The sequence below is a fragment of the Dendrobates tinctorius genome, unplaced genomic scaffold (genome assembly GCF_039654945.1).
Source record: "Dendrobates tinctorius isolate UK_male_01 unplaced genomic scaffold, ASM3965494v1 ptg000035l, whole genome shotgun sequence".
NCBI classification, from domain to species: domain Eukaryota; kingdom Metazoa; phylum Chordata; class Amphibia; order Anura; family Dendrobatidae; genus Dendrobates; species Dendrobates tinctorius.
This window is the reverse complement of record NW_027361703.1, coordinates 14518184-14540000: the sequence shown is the minus strand read 5'-3', so window position 1 is coordinate 14540000 and position 21817 is coordinate 14518184. Positions and strand designations below refer to the sequence as shown.

The following is a 21817-nucleotide window of genomic DNA, read 5'->3' as shown; positions in this document are numbered from 1 at the left end:
ATATGGAGCAGAGCCAATCGAGTTGTGGATGCTTCTAGACTCCCATGGAGGCTATTAAAGCATGCCAAAATTAAAAAAATGTTTTAAAAATATGAAAAAAATAAAAAAATATAAAAGTTTAATTCACCCCCCTTTCGCCTCATTCAAAATAAAACAATAAAAAACCCACACATACACATATCAGTTATCGCCGTGTTCAGAATCGCTCGATCTATCAATAAAAAAAGGATTAACCCGATCGCTAAACGGCGTAGAGGGAAAAAATCTAAAAGCCAGAATTACGGTTTTTTGGTCGTCGCGACATGGCATTAAAATGCAATAGCGAGTGATCAAAAGATCATATCTACACATAAATGGTATCTATAAAAACGTCAGCTCGGCATGCAAACAATAAGCCCTCACCCAACCCCAGATCATGAAAAATGGAGAAGCTACGGGTATTGGAAAATGGCACAATTTTTTTTTCTTTTTTAGCAAATTTTGTAATTTCTTTTCACCACTTAGATATAAAAGAACCTAGACATGTTTGGTGTCTATGAACTCGTAGTGACCTGGAGAATCATAATGGCAGGTCAGTTTTAGCACTTAATGAACCTAGGAAAAAACCCAAACAAAAAAAGGTGTGGGATTGCACTTTTGTACAATTTCACAGCACTTGGAGTTTTTTTCCTGTTTTCGAACACACAACATGCTAAAACCAATGATTTTGTTCAAAAATACAACTCGTCCCGCAAAAAATAAGCCCTCACATGGCCTCAGCTACCAGAAAAAGCATTTTGCAACACTGGCTAAATCCATTGCTACCACCCAAATCTCTCATGTACTCCATCATAATGTATATTTTTCGAATGGACTGGTTAGACACCCTGACAAATAAAGAGAAATTGACTGGGAAGTTTTTAAGTACATTGTCATTGTTCATCCCATCACTGTCTCAAGACACCAGGGACAAACTAAGGACACATTTTGAAAATACCCAGTGGTATCTTCTTCAGAAAATTAGCGGACATAATCCTATTCCTTGAGCTTGTTGATCGTTAATCAAATGCCGAGTCGTTTAAGGGGTTTATATGTTGGGGGATGGGAGGGTTAAGGGAGGTGGGGGACATTTATGAGTATTATGCCTGTCAAATAAGCATCAAATAAGCTTGATTCCTTCAAACCTGTAGGACTTCCTTTTTGGTAATGCTCTTTAAACCAATATTGTGAGTTTTACACCTGTCAAATAGCTTGTTACTTCAAGATTTGTATGATTATCTTTTATTGTAATGCTCTTTAAATAAATAAAACATGTTGAAAAAAACAACAACAAATAAACATTCAAGGGAACAGTGGGAATAAAACATTAGCAAAAACTGGCCACTTTTGGCCTGTTGGCAGCTATTCTTTAAAGCTAACCTGTCAGCAGAATTGTGATGAGTAAATTACAGGCATTGCCATGTTGCCACTGTTACACTGACTAAAATGATACCTGGGGTGAAGAAATCCATTTTGTGGTTCTTGTGTAATCAATGTTGGAAGTTTTCAGTTAATGATAAACCCATGCTCTGGGACGGTACTTACTGTAGATAGGGTCTTATCTTCCTGCTCTAGGCTAGAGAAACAAGGGAATTACCTGCCCACAGACCGGCCACAAAGCCCAAGTAGTCTGTCTTTCTTTCTTTCTGTCTCTATGATGAGGAACATTTTTGTACTTCAGGGCAGCCTGTGGGTAGGTATTTCCTTGGTTTCTCTGACTTAGAACAGGAAGATAAGACAGGCACGCCCAGGAGCACGAGCATCTCAGTAACTGAAAACTTTTAACACACTGATTACACAAGAACCACAAGATGGTCTTCTTCACCCCAGATATCATTTTAATCCATATAACAGTGACAACATGACAATGCCTGTAGTTTGCTTAGCAAAATCCTACTGACAGGTTCTATTTAAGCAGCTTGAAGTGCCGAAAACTAGACCCACCCTAATTGGTTGATCAGAAAAAGGGCTGCCTTGAAGGTGAAAGATTAATATTGACGTAATCTTAAATATAGTTTATATCAAATGTACTTAACATAATCAGACATTGCATACAGTGAATATGGAAAGTATTTAGACCCCTTTAAATTTTTCACACTTTGTGTCATTGCAGCCATTTGGTAAATTCAAAAAAAGTTCATTTTTTTCTCATTAGTGAACACTCTGCACCCATCTTGACTGAAAAAAACAGAAATGTAGAAATTTTTGCAAATTTATTAAAAAGAAAAACTGAAATATCACATGGTCATAAGTATTCAGACCCTTTGCTCAGACACTCATAGTTAAGTCACATGCTGTCCATTTCCTTCCAATCCTCCTTGAGATAGTTCTACTCCTTCTTTGAAGTCCATCTGTGTTTAATTAAACTGATAGGACTTGATTTGTAAAGGCCCACACCTGTCTATATAAGACCTCATAGCTCACAGTGCATGTCAGACCAAATGAGAATCATGAGGTCAAAGGAACTGGCCAAGGAGCTCAGAGACAGAATTGTGGCAAGGCACAGATCTAGTCAAGGTTGCAAAAGAATTTCTGCAGTACTCAAGGTTCCTAAGAGCACAGTGGCCTCCATAATCCTTAAATGAAAGATGTTTGGGACCACCAGAAGTCTTCCTAGACCTGGCTGTCCAACCAAACTGAGCAATCGTGGGAGAAGAGCCTTGGTAAGAGAGGTAAAGAAGAACCCCAAGATCACTGTGGCTGAGCTCCACAGATGGAGTAGGGAGATGGGAGAAAGTTCCACTAAGTCAACTATCACTGCAGCCCTCCACCAGACAGACCTTTATGGCAGAGTGGCCCGACAGGAGCCTATCATCATTGCAAAATTTATGAAAGCCCACATAGTTTGCTAAAAAACACATGAAGGACTCCTAGACTATTGAGAAATATGATTCTCTGGTCTAATGAGACGAAGATAGAACATTTTGGTGATAATTCTAAGTGGTATGTGTGGCGAAATCCAGGCACTGCTCATCACCTGCCCAATACAATCCCAATACAATGCCAACAGTGAAACATGGTGATGGCAGAATCATGCTATGGGGGTGTTTTTCAGCTGCAGGGACAGGACAACTGGTTGTAATTGAAGTAAATATGAATGTGGCCAAGTACAGAGATATCCTGGATGAAAACCTCTTCCAGAGTGCTCTGGACCTCAGAGTTGACCGAAGGTTCACCTTCCAGCAAGACAATGACCCTAAGCACACAGCTAAATTAACAAAGGAATGGCTTCAGAACAACTCTGTGACCATTTTTGACTGGCCCAGCCAGACCCCTGACCTAAACCCAATTGAGCATCCTCTAGAGATACCTGAAAATGGCTGTCCACCAACGTTCACCATCCAACCTGATGGAACTGGAAAGGATTTGCAAGGAACAGGTGTGAAAAACTTGTTGCATCATTCCCAAGAAGACTCATAGCTGTACTAGCTCAAAAGGGTGCTTTTGCTCAATACTGAGCAAAGGGTCTGAATAATTATGACCATGATATATTTTAGTTTTTGTTTTTAATAAATTTGCAAAAATTTGTTCATTTCCATTTTTTTCAGTCAAGATGGGGTGCAGAGTGTACATTAATGAGAAAAAATGAACTTTTTTGAATTTACCAAATGGCTGCAATGAAACAAAGAGTGAAAAATTTAAAGAGATCTGAATACTTTCCGTACCCACTGTATAAAGTTGTCACTCTCTTAATTTTGTATATAGTACTTGGTGATATATTTGATGAGTTGTTTTTGATTCTCAATCAAAGGTCATATGTCCAGACATATACTATAAAGTCTCTGACTGTGTGACTAGGTGCATTTGGGTGGCTTTTTTTGCTGCTGCCTTTTATCTAATTATGTTTTAACCCCTTGGTGCACTGTCAGTATATATGTGTATGAAGCTTGCTCCATACTGGACAGGTGGTGGCTGTGTTATACAGACAACAGATGCCTCTAAAAGAAGTGACTGGAGATAGATCTGATTGATATTTAAACACTTAGATGTACCTGCCAGTCATTGATTTGCTTTGATTACTGTCATCTTAGTCCTCAAGTGGCCTGTAGCTGATCTTTATATAAAATGGTAAATTTTCCTAAATTCTGTAATACTAAGATATTGTAGCAAATAGTACAAGTGAAGGAAGTGAAAATAATATTATTAAAAAACATTTAAAAAGCATATAACAACTTAACTCTCTTGGTATCATCATGCCCATAAAAGTCTATATTATTAAAGTCTAAAATTAAATAATCCATAAAATAGTTGTTTTGCAGTGATGCTAGGTAGCAACTTCACTAACAGTATCTCATTTGAGGTAGGAATACATTACGATCTTCATGTCACACGACACGTCTTCTTGAAGCCCTCTGTCATGGTTTGCTCAGCTTGTGGGATTAGGTAGTTCAGAGGTTAATCTGAATGGCCTCACTCTGGGTTTCTGGGAGGCTTCTTATAGCCTCATTGTGGGGTCATTCCTTGTCGCTTATACTTTGACCCTTGGCCGAGTGTGTGTGACCCTGGTGTGTCTGTGCTTTATGCCTGTGCTACTTTATGCTTGCTTGGTTTTGATCTGGTTCTGTTCCCGTTACAAGTTCTGCCTGTCCTTCCTGTACTACGCTGCCCTCTCCATGTATGACTCATTGCCTACATCCTGACTATTCTCTGACTGCCCCTCTTGTACTGCGCAGCTATCTCTATGTATGACTCCTTGCCTACGTTCTGACTATTCTCTGCTCGACTCTCCTGTACCGCGCCGCCCTCTCTGTGTATGACCCCTATTTGTCTGACCTGAGTTCCCCTCTCCTCTACGCCAGGGTCCTTGTAGAATCCTGCATTCATCTTCTGCAGCAGGACGCTAAGCCCTGCCCCCTGTGGTCACATGATCGTAGGTCCTTGTGCTTCTTATTACCTTCAACGTCCCAGGTCCCATCTGCCTAAGCTTTCCCCTCAGCATCTGATCCCGGGCCCTCCTGCAGTGTGGGTGAGTCACCCTGCTCAGCCGTGGCAGTTCGCCAGCGCTGACAGGATTCTGATACCCTCACCCTAAGGGTGGAGTTATTAATAAACAATGAAAGCCACATGAAATGGTATCTTTGGTTTAATAATCCTGATAGAAATTAGTGATCTCTCTTTCATATTTTAATATCTGTTGTCTGCTTGGCTTTAGTGGTAACACATTCATTTTCCTGCCCTTAGATTTTCTTTCTCCTCACAAATCTAGAGGTCTTGAAATAGACCAGAAATGCTCCCGTGTATTCTGCACTGTACATTATACAGAAGTGGACAGTGTTTTTGTGTGGTTTTCTTCTTTGGAGCAGTGACATTTGGAGCATATATAGGCAGAGTCACACAGTGCTGACATTTGCTGAGCCCGTTCAGGCTATGTATTAATAGCAGCTTTGCATTTATTTTGCTCTCAGCAGTATTTACCAAGTTATTAGATGCGTAGCTAGCTAAGTCACACTCCAGAAAACGATTGTGATTTTCATTCCCATGTGTTTTGGCAGTGATGTATGTGTTCCAAAGCTAGATACAGTTGGCTACTTATGATAGAGAGAGATAAGGTGCAGATATGGTCATACATCTTCCATAGGTCATTTAACCTCTGCTAGCACAGTAATAAGGACATGGCTGAGCAAGTAGCACAAGGTTTCCTGACCTCAATGACCAGAAGGGCTGCAGAGGAATATATGAAATTTTTACTTATTTACAGAAAGGTTGCCGCTGCATCCTGAAGCATTTGAATAGTGGTAGGATGCACTTAGCGTTTTTCTTTGAAACTCTACAGCATTTCAGAGTAAAACATGGATGTTTAGAATGCAGGAGCCGGTCTCTGTTTCATGCTGCAGGTGATTCAGGCAACAACAAGAGCTTATTACAACTCTTCAGCAAGAGCTTATTACAACTTTATTTGTCACTTATAAATGAAAAATAATAGCTGCTACTTTGTGCATAGATAGATTATATGATAATATGTTGTAAACTAATACAGTGCCACTCTGTACCCTGCAACTCCCACACACTTCCTCTGGAGATGAATAATGCTGTTCTGCCATTATTTAAAAAAATCTATTAAATCTTTTCTCTCATATTTAACCATGGATAATGACTCCCTAGTAAATCATGATGGGACTGCTATTAACTCCTTTACAGTGAAGTTATCTATCTACGCTGACAATGCGTGTCTTCTAATCTTACATTGTTCCCAATTGCAGGCTTGTGTCAGCATCCTTTCTTTTGGCTTGAATGAGGATTAAATGTATTTTTCAGGCTATGGGAAACACTTTTTAACCAGTACAAATCTTGCTAAACATTCCCGTGCTTCCTTCAGATTACAATCTGGGGAACCCTGCAATGCCATAATTCCCTGTTCAATTCCTTAAAGTAAAATAACCTCATCTATACGGCACTCTGACTGTCCATTGTGATAAGCTTGTCCCCCATTATTGGGTATCCAGATCTTCAGGGGGGGCTGCTGGCAGCCTCTGTCTCTCTGTGTCTTGCAAAAGTTGGCTGGCCCACATGCTGACCCAATCCCTTATCATGTTATCCAAGCACATTCACTCATCAGTAGTGAGTAGATAAAATCCAAAGCTTATTCCAAAATTGTTCAAAACATTTTCGGAAAGGTACTGTCACACTTAGCGATGCACCAGCGATCCCGACCAGCGATATGACGCCGTCATGATCGCTGGTGCATCGCTAAGTTGTCGCTAGTGAGCTGCCACACAGGCAGATGTCACCAGTGACATAGCAGGGGTCGGGGGTCGCTACTTACCTGTCAGACGAGGCGATCCTGACGTCCTCCTGCCCGCGTCCATGCATCGCTCGTCGGCGCCACAGGAAGCCCAGCAGGAAGCTGACGACGAGAAACGACCCAGGACGTTCTCGCGCGATCAGCGATAACCAGCGGGGGAGCGGTAGGGGGTAAGTATCAGACATAGCGATATCGCTAGCAATATCGCTATAATGTCACCAAACCAGTGATGCTATAGCGATATTGCTAGCGATATCGCTTAGTGTGACGGGGCCTTAAGTCTATATTTCATTAAAGATTAGGCAAAAGGTCTATAAGACATAGGAGTTATTACTCATTTCAAACCTAGATTCAAGCTAGTTATGACTATGAACCAGGAAGTTCAAAGGTTCGAAAAGAGTTATACCGCCCATGTCTTACAGACCTTTTCCCTAATCTTTTTATGGAATATACACCGAGAAAGATATTTTTAACAATTTTGGATACTTCTGTATGGGATTGACTTTTCCAAGTGCACCATGTTTCCTGTGATTGCTGGCTGAAAGGAGGAGGGTGAGCAGAATAATTTTCTCCTTCTTCATATGTTTGTCATGGAACGCAACTTTTCTGTAGATGGTAATTTTCCTCTTGCTTTTCCTAGTCTTATCTCTCACATCACCAGAATATCTTAAGCTCTTTTAACTCTTGCCCTATTTTTGCAGAAAGATGACAGACACCATTCCAAAAAGCAAAGTAAATGGAGTCCATTTTGGTTTTGTTTTTAGCCCTTAAAGAAGCACTCCTCCCATCAAAATGTTTATCCTCTTAATATATTGCAATCATCATTTTATATAGCTGTGTTCTTACAATTGCTAATTTTGCCTTCCTTCTCAGCTAATTATTTTCTTTTCCATAAGGTCTATGACATCACATGATTGAAAACAGACTAGCTGAATCCTTCTATGCTCTATGTAGAAACAGGAGGTCAATTTTCCCTGTATGAGTCATCACTGCAGAAGTCCCTGAAAGTGGGGAGAAGAGTAACTGGTTCAGAGACTAAAGAGGGGAATGATAAATGCAGGGACAAGAAACATCATTTTTCTACATAGAGTAGAAAATAGAGAAGAATTTGCTTTGTAGAAAGGCAAAATGAGCAATTGTAAGTACATAGTGCTATATAATATGATGACTGCAATATATTAAGAGGATAAAATCTTTGATTTAAAAGCTTCTTTAAATATTAACTCTGTCCTCTACGTAAAATCCATTTCTTTCTTCCTGGAACTGAACCGAGAAACTAACTCAGGTGTGAACACAGTCTTGCAAATGTAAACAATTATTTTGATTTTGTTACTAGTAATATGCTGCATAATGTTGGGGCAGAGCCAAGGTCATCATGTGATGGTCAAGGTTAGCACATTATAATGTATGTAGTATTGCATAGTAACGTTTGCAAAACCATTGCACTATGGTAGCTGGGGGGTATCTTAATGCACAAACAATGTAGTCCCATACACCTAATTGACATTTTTTATATACCCTAGGACTTTTGTCATCCTGGCTTATTTATAATACAAGAATTGTAACAAAAATTCTACACTCCTTCATTATTGCCTGTTTGCCTGTCGCTTTCACCTCTAGAATTTGCTGCTGTACATGTGTGACCTTTCATATTTGAGCATTATCCAAATTGCTTTCAATGCACCATTGCCCATTATACTGTCACCATATTTTAATTATTGTACAGGACAAGACGGTGTAATATTAGCTAATGTAACCTGATGTATTTTAGAGATGGAAATACATTTCTCTTCTATTACTGCACTGATAATTGTGGCCTACAGCTAAACATTATGGATAATGAGCACAGTAATATAATAATGCAGCCTTAGTAAGCTACCACTGTATTGAGCAGCTCGGGGTCGTTTGGTCCACAGGACATAAATTATGTTTTGTCTGAATAAATGCTGAAAGGTGTACATCCATTTCGTTAAAACAGATAGCATCTTTAACCAATCAGTTTTACTAATTAATATCCCTAAGGCATATGGGTTTTGCCAATATTCCACAAAAAAGTGAGCCATCCGACGAAGTAAGTGCTTGAAATAAAACTTTATTAGAACGTGTTAGCAGTTAATGTTCTTATCAGATATGTTGTGGATGTAGTCTCCCTGGAATCAGCACTGGTATTTAATAGCCTGCATGTGTTCCCACTTGTCTTTTTTAATGTGTGCGTGCCTCATAAATTTCTGAATCATCTGTTCTGATAATCTACATGATGTCAATCCTCTGTTTTTCCTCTGGAAGTGAATGAATAAATTGAAAAGTGGTCAATACCCAAGTCTGTGTCAGAGGTGTGTGTCGTTATACCATTCTGTCAAACTTTACAATATTGCGTTACTGCAAAATAAATTATGAAAGAGAACTTTCTTGCTATATTTTTAACATCATCAGTGGGTAGCTGCCCTGATGAAAGACAAAAAAGAACGTATATTCATCATTATAATATGATCTAGCTCCTGAACTGCCACTCAGAGATTTCCAGCAGAATGGACATGACCATGTACCCACCACCAGTCTTCTGACCCTGTAGCCAAACAGTGTCTACAGCAGTCAGGTCACTGGTGGTTGTGTTCATGGATTCTGGTCCAGCAGATTACGATGGAAGCATGCCTTCTTTTTTTCTTTCAGCTAAATAGCTTCCTTCTGATCTCTTTAACAATATAGCAGAAAAGTCAGGGGCATAGCTTTGTGTGCAATGTGTTGCAATCACACCTGGACCCTGGAGCCAATCAGGGACTAAAAGGTTCCTTTGACCCATATGAGAAGATCAATACTATTAAAAACGTATAACAGTTGGGGGCCCTGTTGGAGATTTTGCACTGGGGCCTACCCATATAGGATATCAGATATTCTATAAACTGTGTTTATGAAGGTGGTCATTGACCTGTGTTTTCTCCAATGTTCCTCCAAGAAATAATAATCTTTATAATATGAAACAGATTGTCATATTTATTAGCTGTCCTCTCATAGTCATGGGATTTCTGAGCTGCCTTCAAGAAAGAAGTCTCCTCTTCAACCATCTATAAGCGCTAACGTTCAGTTACCTGATTTTTCATTTTGCATACAAGCAGCATGTTGACGCCTGCTAGCACAAAAATAGGTTAATTGACTTCTAATGAAATTGCCTATGGTGCGTGCATGTGTAAGCTCCACTGGGGGCAGGGAGTGATGTGAATAAATAATATACCATACTAATTCTCCAATAGGTTGAGTCTTGAAAATTTAGTTGGCATACATAAATGAAATGTACCAGCTAGTCCCCTTTAACATGAGCACTTTATTTCTTACTAGTATGGGTATATTTTCTATCTATAGGGGCTCGTTTGGATGATCAGAAAAAAACATGATCTTATGTATAAGGGAGACAACATATCAAAAATATAAAAAAATAAGAATCGGACAGCATATAAATTGTAGTTATTCAATAGGGTTGTTCAGATGACCGGTTTTTCAACCAGACCAAATGTTCTTGCACTATTTTCTTTCGGTTATCAGATGAGAATCACCAATACAAGTCAATGGGTGCACAAAATAAAAATTGGATCCCATGCATCAATGTTTACATAGGAAAGTGCATTTGATCATGTACATTATAAAATGTTCGAGTATAAATAGGCATGTCACATGGACAAAAAACAGAGGTAAATGGAAGGCACACATGTCACACAAATGGTACAGATCAAAACTGTCTGAGTTTTCTGGATAAAAATCAAATGATTTTTCATACACTTGTCTGACTGCGGCCATGGTCTGACCATTAAATTTAGCATGTTCACTTTAATTCAGTGTTCCTCAACTCCAGTCCTCAAGGCCCACCAACAGGTCATGTTTTCAGGATTTCCTTAGTATTTCCAAGATGATAATTGCATCATCTGTGCAATACAAAGGAAATCCTGAAAATATGACCTGCTGGGCCTTGAGGACTTGGGCTGGGGAACACTACTTTAATTCATTTTACAGATGGAAAACTCACTTTGAAGTCAATGAAGAGTATTTAAATTCCTAAAGGGGTTGTTGAAGATTAGGGTTCAAGTGTGCAGTCAGGATTCTCTTGTGTGTGTCCTAGGAGCATACGGTGATATGGCTGCAACTATGCAATACATATACTTCCAGCCACGTTCCGACTCGATGTGTCCGGCATTGCTCAATTCACTTGTATTGAGTGAGGCTGCGCACGTCTAGTTGGCACGTGACTGCATGTATGCAAATCTTATACTTGCAATCACATGCCTGCCTGCTCCTGGCACTGGAGAACACTGACAGTGCACGGTGTGAGGATTAACATGTCTGCAGTCATGTAGAGTGACTGTAGACTTGAACCCCAAGCCTGGCCAACCACTTTAAATTATCTGTATTGCATGAGTATGTTATCAGTACTATATATTTCAATTTCTTGCCTAGAAAACTGCCTATAAATATGATCTGTTCCACACATGTGGATCTGCCTTAAATGTATTCTGATGTAGTCCAGTGGCATTTCCAGCAAAAAAAAATAGATAAAAGTGCTTTTTTTATCTCCATTGTACTACATGTAATAAGAAAACTTGAAGGGGTCTTACATGTCTTTGTTAGTGCCGTAATCTTTTGTTCATGGTAATATAAATGGTTTAGGGTCCACCGACCTACAAGGGGTGATGCCTTGTCATGTACACAGTTCCATATCTACCATAATTAAATATATCTTTACTTTCTAAGCAAAACTGATGCTGAGCATTGTTTGTGTATACGTCCTGAAAGTCCTTAGTACATCAAAGATGGCTTTGTTTGTCCTCCACGGAGAACTTTTGCCTGCATACAGTTATCCTATTAAAATGCATCTAAATTCTGGTATGATGCATACTAATTAATAATTTTTATTCTAAATGGAAAGAAAAGTTGAAGTCATAGTGACCCTTTGAGGACTAATTATCCCTGTTCCAGAGAATGCCTGGTTTGCCTTAATTAGGTTTGTATCAGTGGCTGTCATTAATGGCTCACGCACTGGTTCACTAGGGGGTGTCACTAATGCTTGAAATGGAAGACATTCAGCGCATGAATAAGCTGTGCATTGTTTCTCGTCACTGGAGCAACAGACAGCTAAGAGCCAAGTCACACTGGGCAAAATGCAGAAAAGAGAGCATCAGTGCTTGGCAATCTTTCTCATTCCACTTCAATAGAAAGCCAGTCATGAAAATAAAATTGCACCAGTAGCCCTGCTTGAAGCCACGCTGGCAATAAGGGAACAGATCAGGAGGTGGCAAGCATTATACGGCACAAAACTAAATAGCAAAGCCACTAAGGAAGACTCAAGGTCTCCAAAAATTCATTATACGGCACAGCTGTTCTCCCAAAGGTATCTCGTGGACCCACACAAGGACGCGTGAACAAGGTTCACCATCGTGACTGTTTCATGCCAATGGTCATTGTAAGGTGTATGATTTGTATGAGAGCAGCAAAATACAAAAGCATTAGGAGAAAATGCAAGACAAATGGTCACGAGATGACGTGTGAATACTTTACTGTAACATAGCACTGGCCCTCTCATGTCATGGCGAGAATTGTGTTTTTATAGCAACACTTCTGTTACTATAGAATGCTGTAGATAAGCTCTGCAAGGCGGTGGCCGTATCTTATATCGGCTAAAACTGCTGACAGCTTCACTTTAAGTGTTTTTAGTAAAATGTATCCATGTGATAATGAAAGACTTCTGTGAAGTTGTTCAATTCTATTATATTTGTTTAATTTGTTACAAATTATTTTATGTATAATGTCTATTGGAAATGGCAGCCTTCAATTGTTGCCCCAAATACTGCATATAGCACACAGTATAGACAAGACGTCAGGCGTGGATATTTCATGGCATCCACTAGGGTAAATGATGTTGTCTAAAATCAGACAATGCCCCCCCAAATCAATGTGTAGCAAGGAACACTATTGTGTGCAGACTCGAGATTTTACCTTGAAAGCATTCGGTGTGTTCCGTCCTAGCTAAGTATTAGGTTAAGTGGTACACAGCTGATAAAGGACCGAAAAAGAAGTGATTTATAATAGTCTGGTGACTCAGAAGAAGGAAATAAAGTGTCAGAAGTGCACAAAGATTGTGGGGCTATGACTTATTCTTAGAAGGAGGAAATCGTTACAATATTCCAAAGGAGAAGAAAATCCAATGTTGGCGGTCACCCAATCTACTTCTTTGCGCTTGTTGACCTGAAGGAGAATTTAGAATATTTTTCCATATTGCCATATAAATAAACATATCAAAAGTCAATTTCATTCAGTAGGTATATTCATTTTTTGAAACCATAATTCTTCATATATTTCCCTGAGTCTGAATGTTGCCATTAGCATGTGCATCCATTAGCATCAGAAATTTAAGTCACAGGCATTGAAAACTAGAATGACAATACCATAAGTTCTGTATGTTACGTACTGTATGAGAGGTGTGCTGTGATTACAGGTTTATACTAGTCAATAGGAAACATCTCGAAATGAGGCTCATTGCTAGCAGTAAGATGGCCGTATGCTTAGGTAAGAAATGGGACATATGGAAAGCCAAGACTTAATTCTGCGCATGCGCGCTCGTTATTGGTGACTAGCGGTATACATGTACATCATATTGCAGTCATGCCCTGCTTTTCTTTGCTATTTTCATAATATCACAAAAATACTGGGATTATATAGTTTATTAAAATTTGCAAACAAACCTGTAATATAACCCCAATGTATGAAAGCATCTTTCATACATTTGGAGAAATAGCTAATACACCACTATATGCATGGTCACACACCTGGAAATGAACATCATGCTGTTTTGTGACACATTGCCACAGTTTAATTAATACAAGGCAAAGGATATTATAATTGCTTTGTGAATTATACATTATCCTTACACACCGCGGTATGATTCCTCTAGAGACGTTCATGCACTGAACATTCTGTGTAACATAGGGGGCTTCAGACTAAATGTTCATTATGTGTAAACCATTGCTGAGTGAACCATGAGAGGATAAAGGTCATACTGGTCGACCAAAGCACACTGATACATAAAAGCTAGATTTAACATTTAAAGGGAATATGTCCCTAGATTTTTTTTCCCACCTAATCTGAGAGCAGCTTTATATATGGGTAGAGACTCTGATTCCAGCAATGTTTCACTTATTGGACTGTGTGCTTTCGTTTTCATAAAATCACTGTTTTATCAGAAGTAGATTGCTGTCAGGTATTCCTCTGTATTCATGAGCTCTGCATAGCCCTGTCCCCACCACTGATTGGCAACTTTCTGCTCATGCACAGTGAACACCGAAAGCTGCCAATCAGTGATGTGGGCGGGGCTATACAGAGCTCAGCATTCAGAGAATTGCTAGATCTGCAGCTGATAAAAAAGTGATTATATCAAAACTACAACATGCAGCCCAATAAGTGATGCATTGCTTGAATCAGGATCTCTGTCCCTATATCATATTTATCTCAGATGGGGGTAACAAATCCTTGGTGACAGATTCCCTTTAACTCTTTTGGGTTCGCAAAACAAGATATAATCCTGTAGTAATCCAGCACAAGCTTTTAGGCTCTTTATCGTGGCATATTCATCTTTATGCACGGTGATAACTATCTTAAATGCAATGTACACGATTGCATTGAATTCTTGCATCATAGAAAAAAAATGAAATAGGACCTTTGGCAAAGTTGCTTCATTTTTCATTTTATATTTAGAGAATAAAACAATGTATACAAAAGGTGAAGTTTTTTTCTACCTTAGTAAATAAAAGTAAATATAAAAGATGAAACTAAATGCTTTTTTATATAAATTTGGCAAATTATGCCAGTATACCTTTGTTTTAATCATGTATTCTGCATAGCACTGAGTAACTTGTAGGCATATGCAGTTATACTGTATAAGCATACAACTGAAAAAGTCTGTAGTATAGGTTGAATGAAAAACCAACAGAACAAACAAATCCCTTTTAAAAATTAACCTTTACTGGATATAATTAAAAGTATTGGAAAACTTTGATACCAACCCTTAAAAAAATATAACAAATATTGAGGAGGAGTATGGTATGCTAGACTGACCCTAATAATTCCCTATAGGTCTATCAGCCTACCTGACTGCAGAGGTTGGCACTGTGCTATGTCGACATGGCGCCGCGCTCAACATTGGTAGTCCGTCAAAATCCCTGTAATCTCCTAACTAAATACTGTTACAGCTCTGCGAGGCAAGCCTTCTGGAGTGGACCCTCTGGATCGTGGCACCGAGGGCCCCCGGGTGAGCCAACCAGGTGGTGCCGACCCCTATACAGGGATCGTTAGGAGCAGGCCCAGGGGTTCAAGTACCACGATAGCCGGTACCGAGAGTGGCAGCTCTTAGGGAAGCAGGAAGCCCCTTCACGGGACAAAAAGAGAGCACAGGATACTAGGGGAAGTGGGAATCAGGAAGCAGGATGGGAGTAGAACTGCCGCCTAGGAGAGGACCGTGGGACAGCAGAATGGAGGAGGATGCAGGAGCAAGGACTGGAATAGGACTGCAGGAGCAGGGCAGGACCACGGGACAGCAGGATGGAGCAGGAAGCAGGAGTCAGAACTGGAATAGGACTGCAGGAGCAGGGGAGGACCACGGGACAGCAGGATGGAGCAGGAAGCAGGAGTCATGGAGAAGAAAACAGGAGGCACGGAGCGGGACACAGGAGGCACGGCTGGATGGACACAAACAGAGATGAGCAGGTAAATGCAGGCACCGAAGGGACACAAGCCTAATGCAGTGTGGACCACAAAGATCAGGTGCCTCCACTAGAGGAGGGCTGCCTGATATACAGTACCTGGCTACAGCCGCCCATTGGTCCGGTGGTGCTTCCGGGTCAGGGCACCGCCGGAGCCCAAGGAGGAGAAAGGACGCGCGGCCGTGGTATACGGCGCATGCGTAAAGAGTGCAGTGATGCCGACGGCTGTGGACCAGTCAGTGCAGAAGGAGGACACCACGAGCCTCGGCCAGAAGGATGCTGCGACGCTGGAGAGGGAAGGTGAGTATGGGGGAGCGAGGTGGCTACCATAGCAAATACACACAAATAAGTAATTATATATGACTATATCTTTTTAACGGAGATGGTAGCATTAACAACTTTCAGCCAAGATAATGCTTAATCCCAATAATCAAATGATTATTGTTATCCAAGCATGCTTGGGTGTTATCCGAGTATCTTGGGTGTGTTCGTATATTATGTTCGAGTCCCTGTGGCTGCATGATTTGCGGCTGTTGAGAAGTCTCAACACGTGGGGATTCCTTAAGAAACAGGCAATCCACATGTGTTGAAGCTGTCCAATGACCGCAAATCATGCAGCCACAGGGACTCAGACATATTACACCCAAGATACTCGGATAACACCCGAGCGTGCTCTGATAAAACGTTATCCAAGCACGTTCACTCATAACTAATATTTACAGTAACATTTCATTATAATGTCACACCCAAAAGAATAACTAAGTTTGGCTGATCTATATCTCTTATCTACTAACCTTGTATCATAGATGTTTGTGGTATTAAAACAAGACTGTTTTTAACCCCATTCCGACATCAGGCTTAATAATACGCTGATGTCGGACACCCTCCCTTTAGATGTGGGCTCCAGCGTTGAGCCCACATCTTTACCGTCACATGTCAGCTGTTTTGAACAGCTGACATGTGCCTCTAATAGCCGCGGGTGGAATCGTGATCCACTCGCAGCTATTAACCCATTAAATGCCGCTGTCAAACTCTGACTGCGGCATTTAGCACTTCCAGCCAGCGCCCCGGATAACTGCCCATCGGTGACCCCTGCCAGGTGATCGTGGATCACCAATGGGTTGGCATGACAACCAGAGGTCTCCTGCAGACCTCTATGGTTGTCACTACTGGATTACTATGAGCGCTGCCCGCTGGCCAACAGGCATAGCAAGTCAGCAATTATGTTAAATGCAGGCGATCTGATCATCACATGGAGCCTATTGAAGCATGCCAAAAGTAAAAAAAAAATAAAAAATATAAAAAAATACAAAAAACAAAAGTTCAAATCACCCCCCTTTCACCCCATTCAAAATAAAACAATTAAAAAGAAAATCAATCATAGACATATTTGGTATCGCCACTTGCAAAATCACCTGATCTATCAATATAAAAAAATAATTAACCTGATCGTTAAATGGCGTAATGAGAAAAAAAGTGAAAACTTCAGAATTACTTTTTTTGGTTGCCGCAACATTGCATTAAAATGCATTAATGGGCAATGAAAAGATCGTATCAGGACCAAAATGGTATCATTAAAAACATCAATAAGACCTCACCCAACCCAAGATCACAAAAATGAAGACGCTACGGATATCGTAAAATGGCACAATTTTTTTAATTTATTTTTTTAACAAAGTTTGGAAATTTTTTTCACCACTTAAATAAAAAAGAACCTAGACATGTTTGGTGTCTATGAACTCGTAATGACCTGGAGAATCATAATAGCATGTCAGTTTTAGCATTTAGTGAACATAGTAAAAAATCAAAACAAAAAACTATTGTTAAATTGCACTTTTTTTTGCAATTTCACCGCACTTGGTATTTTTTCCCATCTTCCAGTACACAACATGGTAAAACCAATGATTTTGTTCTAACGTACAACTTGTCCCGCAAAAAAAAAACCCTCACATGGCCATATTGACCTAAAAATAAAAAAGTTATGGCTCTGGGAAGAAGGGGAGCAAATAACGAAAACGCAAAAACGAAAATACCTCTGGTTATGAAGGGGTTAGACTATCAGAAGCCATGAGTCATGAAATACATGAGCTATTTTTATAGGTGTAGCTCAGATGAGTTTAGCACATACGATCCACGGCTGTCTGTGGGACAATAAAATTACCAGATTACTTTATCTTTATAATGCTGAAATGTACTTATTATATGTTTTATAGTGTTGTAGTATACTATGCATTTCTATTTTTGCTTGATCATGTTCACAGTACATCCAGAGAAAGGGCTCATGCTCACATTGAGTATTTGGTGAGTTTTTTACATCAGTATGTGTAAGCCAAAACCAGGAGTGGGACGGTCAGAGGAAAAGTATAAGGCCGGAGTCACACTACAGCGAGATACGGCCGAGTCTCGCAGGTTAAAACCAAGCTCTGGCACCGGCACTCCGAGCGGAGCGTGCAGCTCCATGTATTGCTGTGTGGCTGCACGCTCCGCTCCGGAGTGCCGGCGCCAGAGCTTGGTTTTAACCTGCGAGACTCGGCCGTATCTCGCTGTGTGTGACCCCGGCCTAATAGAAACATTTGCACCACTTCTGCATTTTTCACCCACTCCTGGATTTGGCTTACAATTACTGGGGTAAAAAACTCACCAAATACTCAATGTGTGCATGAGCCCTAAATGTTGAAGTAATGCTTTCTTCATAAAGTGTTCAGACATTAGATTTGATTTATACATATGAACAATGCAACTAAAAGTATACCCCAGACAGAACAGTGCCATTTAAACTATGCCCCAGTCCAAACAGTGCTATTGGCCTTATCCCCCAGACCGAATGTGCCACTGATCCTATGTCCCAAACTGAACAATGCAGCAGACGGACACTCTCAGGAGACTGCTACACAATGAACCTACTTGCTGCTTCTTAGGCTGGTTTCACATTAGCGCTTTTTAAGCGCACGCACGACCGGGGGTAGCTCCACCCCCGAGCCGGCTCTCTGCCCGGCGTGCCCGCCCCTTGCTTGTAGCGCCGCCTCCTAGCTCACAGCGGCGCCTGCGATCGGCGCACCCTATCTTTAGCATAGGGTGCGCAGATCGTGCGCAGGCCGTGCGCTAGTTGCGCTTTGACCTGCGATGCGCACTTTTGACGGTGCGCCGTGCGCGCCAAAATCCGAAAAGTTTGATTTTGGCGCGCACGGCGCACCGTCAAAAGTGCGCAGTGCAGGTCAAAGCGCAACTAGCGCACGGCCTGCGCACGATCTGCGCACCCTATGCTAAAGATAGGGTGCGCCGATCGCAGGCGCCGCTGTGCGCTAGGAGGCGGCGCTACAAGCAAGGGGCGGGCGCGCCGGGCAGAGAGCCGGCTCGGGGGCGGAGTTACCCCCGGCCGTGCGTGCGCTTAAAAAGCGCTAATGTGAAACCAGCCTTAGAGAAACACTGCAGATTCTTCTAATTAAGCACTGCAAAGCTAGGATTTAACCCTGTCTTTCCCAGCTATGTTAAAATATATACCATATTTTGTGGACTATAAGACACACTGAATCATAAGAACCACTCCAAATTTTGGGTCGGAAAGTAAGAATAAAAATACGGTATACATATATATATATATATATATATATATATATTTTGTGTTTAGTCTTACTATATGCTGGGTATTTAATTTAACGTCATTAGTTATAAATATGCCAAAGTGTTCTTCCTTGATGGTAATTGATGGCAAACAAATACCACCGTATAGACAATATAGTTGCATACATCTGGGGCATTGTAATGCAGAAAATAGAAGCTGGACATGGTGTGAAATATATTTTGGCTCTATAACTAAATACTTTTGATTAAATAATTAGATATGGTCATTATTATAGCAGCAATATCAGTAAACCTTGGCTGACATTTATTTATGTCTTCAGTTTAGGGCCTCTTTTAAAAGGATACATAGATTAAGGTGTCACAAGTATATATTTCTTTCTTCAGGTTTTTCTCTTCATGCACTACAAAAGCTCGTTCTTTCCTGGGACAGAAGTCACCTTTCACTGGATGACAGACATCTTTTCTCACTGGAGGTCATGACCTTGTGTATTGTCGTGTTTGCAATGCCCTATGGTTATTATGCAAATATTCCATGAGTATTTTTATTTGCGAGAACAAGGTTTTTTGGAATTCCACTTGATAGCATGTGAGGATATACAGTATGTGTAAATTAGGAAAAATTCCAGATGAAGAGCATGTAACATAGCTGTAGGCTTTCCATTTAGGTATATGCATGTAATGACAGCCTGGTGTTGATATTGCTGACAAGTGATAATTTAAAGAGCAGATATTACTCATTAACATTCCCTTTATAGAGAATGAACATTTGAGTCTTGGCAGCATTTTATCTTCGCTGATTTGATTTACGTAGCTTCATGAATTATGTGCTTGTAGACGTACTGTCACCGCTAATTATCGAGAAAAACATGATTTGTATTTATTTTTAATTCTATGTTTTGCTCTGCTGAGCGCTTCATTAATATTATTGTATTTTAATATGATACATTGTATATGTTTAGCAGAACAAAGTATATATAAAATCATGATCTACTATGTGTGATTTAGCTCCGTATTTGTGTCTGTTTCACAGCTCTTGAGCGCTCATTACAAAGTGGTGGTTTTGACCAATGAAAGGTTAGGAGATATACATGTACTTGCACAGACATGAAGGGCCCTATTACAAAGATTAAAATAAAGCCCATTCTTGTGCTGTGCATATCCTTGGAACAGACAGACTTAAAGCTGATCTCCTCCCATCAAATTTGTTAATCCTCTTAATATATTGCAGTCATCATATTATATAACACTGTATACTTACAATTGCTGATTTTGCCTTTCTACCCAGTTAAGTCTTCTCTTTTCTTTTAGATCTTTACATCACGTGATTAAAAACTGACTAGCTGAATCCTGGTAAGCTCTATGTAGAAACAGGAGGTCAATGTTTCCTGTATAAGTCATAAGTCACTGCAAAAGTCCCTGGCAGATGGGTCAGTAGATGAAGAGAGGGATGATTCATGCAGGGAAAAGACACTTCCATTTTCTACACAGAGCAGAGAAAAGAGAAGAATTAACTGGGTAGAAAGGCAAAATGAGCAATTGTAAGTACACGGTACTATTCAATATGATGACTGAAAGATATTAAGAGGTTAAAACCTTTAATGGGAGTGCCTCTCTCATACTTGTCTGCCATCATCTATTTTCCAGGATCCTTAGCATAATTTCACATATTCTTGTATGCTAATATTTTATGACCCATGGAGTGTTAGGAGTCAGATTTCTGCCTCTCCTTTGCTGAAATCTAGATCCTCACTTTCTGCAGTCTCCTGCTCCTTATCTGCTGTAGAGGAGACTGCAGAGGAGATTGCCTTGCGGCAACTCTCTCCAGAGGCTAAGTCCTCTACTCCAGCGTCTGAGCATGCTCATGGGACGAACTCCCATCGGAGTTCGGGAGTCAGGTGTTCAGGTCCTGTGTCGGATCCCATTGGCTCCTCTTGGAGACATGCAGATTTCCGGAAGGTCCCGTTCCCTATAAAAAGCGCGCATGGCTGTTCCGCCATGCGCTAGTATAGTCATACTGCTGCTGTAGGTTTGCTGATGGATGCATGGACTGGTGAATGACTCATTGGAAACCCCTACCCTCTGATACTACGTTTGTGAGAGTGCCTGAGTTATTGCCAGTATAAACACCAGCGCGCTATTGCTCCATTGCCTCAGCAGTCTAGCGTCAGCATTGCGCCTGCTAGTTAGCAGTGTATTTACAGCGGCTCTGTCTTTGCCGCACTGCAGTTGCAGCTCTTCGTGCGTCCACGGTTGCGATGCTCTACACCCGATCCTTGTCGGTAGGTCTAGACGGAGTAAGTATCGCCATCTACTGCTACTCCTGTGATCAGTTACCGCGGGTGCAGCACTGTAGTTCTGTGTCCTAAACAGACTCAGCGTTTTGTGTTTTCTTTCTGTGACTCTGTGAGTTCAACAGAATCTGAGCATGTCATTCTCCGCAAGGAGAAATGATACTTCTTGGATATCGGTCAGACGCCTCTCTCACAGCCAAACCAGATCTCCCACTTTGCACTGATGAGGGGCAATACCCCGAAACACAGTGTCTGCAAATGGAGATTCTGACTTGGCTTTTATCCTAAGTCATGTAACTAGGCTCGTTAAAGGGTCAACATTGACTTCTAGGATTGCTACCTCCAATAGGTGGCACTAGAGTTCTAGTCCTCTTCCTCTCTGAAGAGACAATTAGCATATTTCCCAGAGGAGCATTGCGGCTTTAAGTCTCCTCACCTCGACATGC

The 21817-nt window shown here is 40.7% G+C and overlaps 2 protein-coding genes across 3 annotated transcripts in view; one reads left to right on the top strand and one right to left on the bottom strand.

Annotated features, from left to right (window-relative positions):
* Window positions 1-21817, top strand: part of IMMP2L (inner mitochondrial membrane peptidase subunit 2) — a 1728396-nt gene that overhangs the window by 637001 nt on the left and 1069578 nt on the right. The gene's annotated exons all lie outside the window — the stretch shown is intronic.
* The window catches only part of LRRN3 (leucine rich repeat neuronal 3), a 70677-nt gene that overhangs the window by 8172 nt on the left and 40688 nt on the right, over window positions 1-21817 (bottom strand). The window contains exon 2 of one of the 2 annotated variants that reach the window (XM_073573284.1): window positions 20339-20560. The exons of the other annotated variant lie outside the window; for it this stretch is intronic. The gene's annotated coding sequence lies outside the window, so the exon portion shown is untranslated. The remainder of the gene's footprint in view (window positions 1-20338; window positions 20561-21817) is intronic. 2 annotated transcript variants of the gene reach the window in all.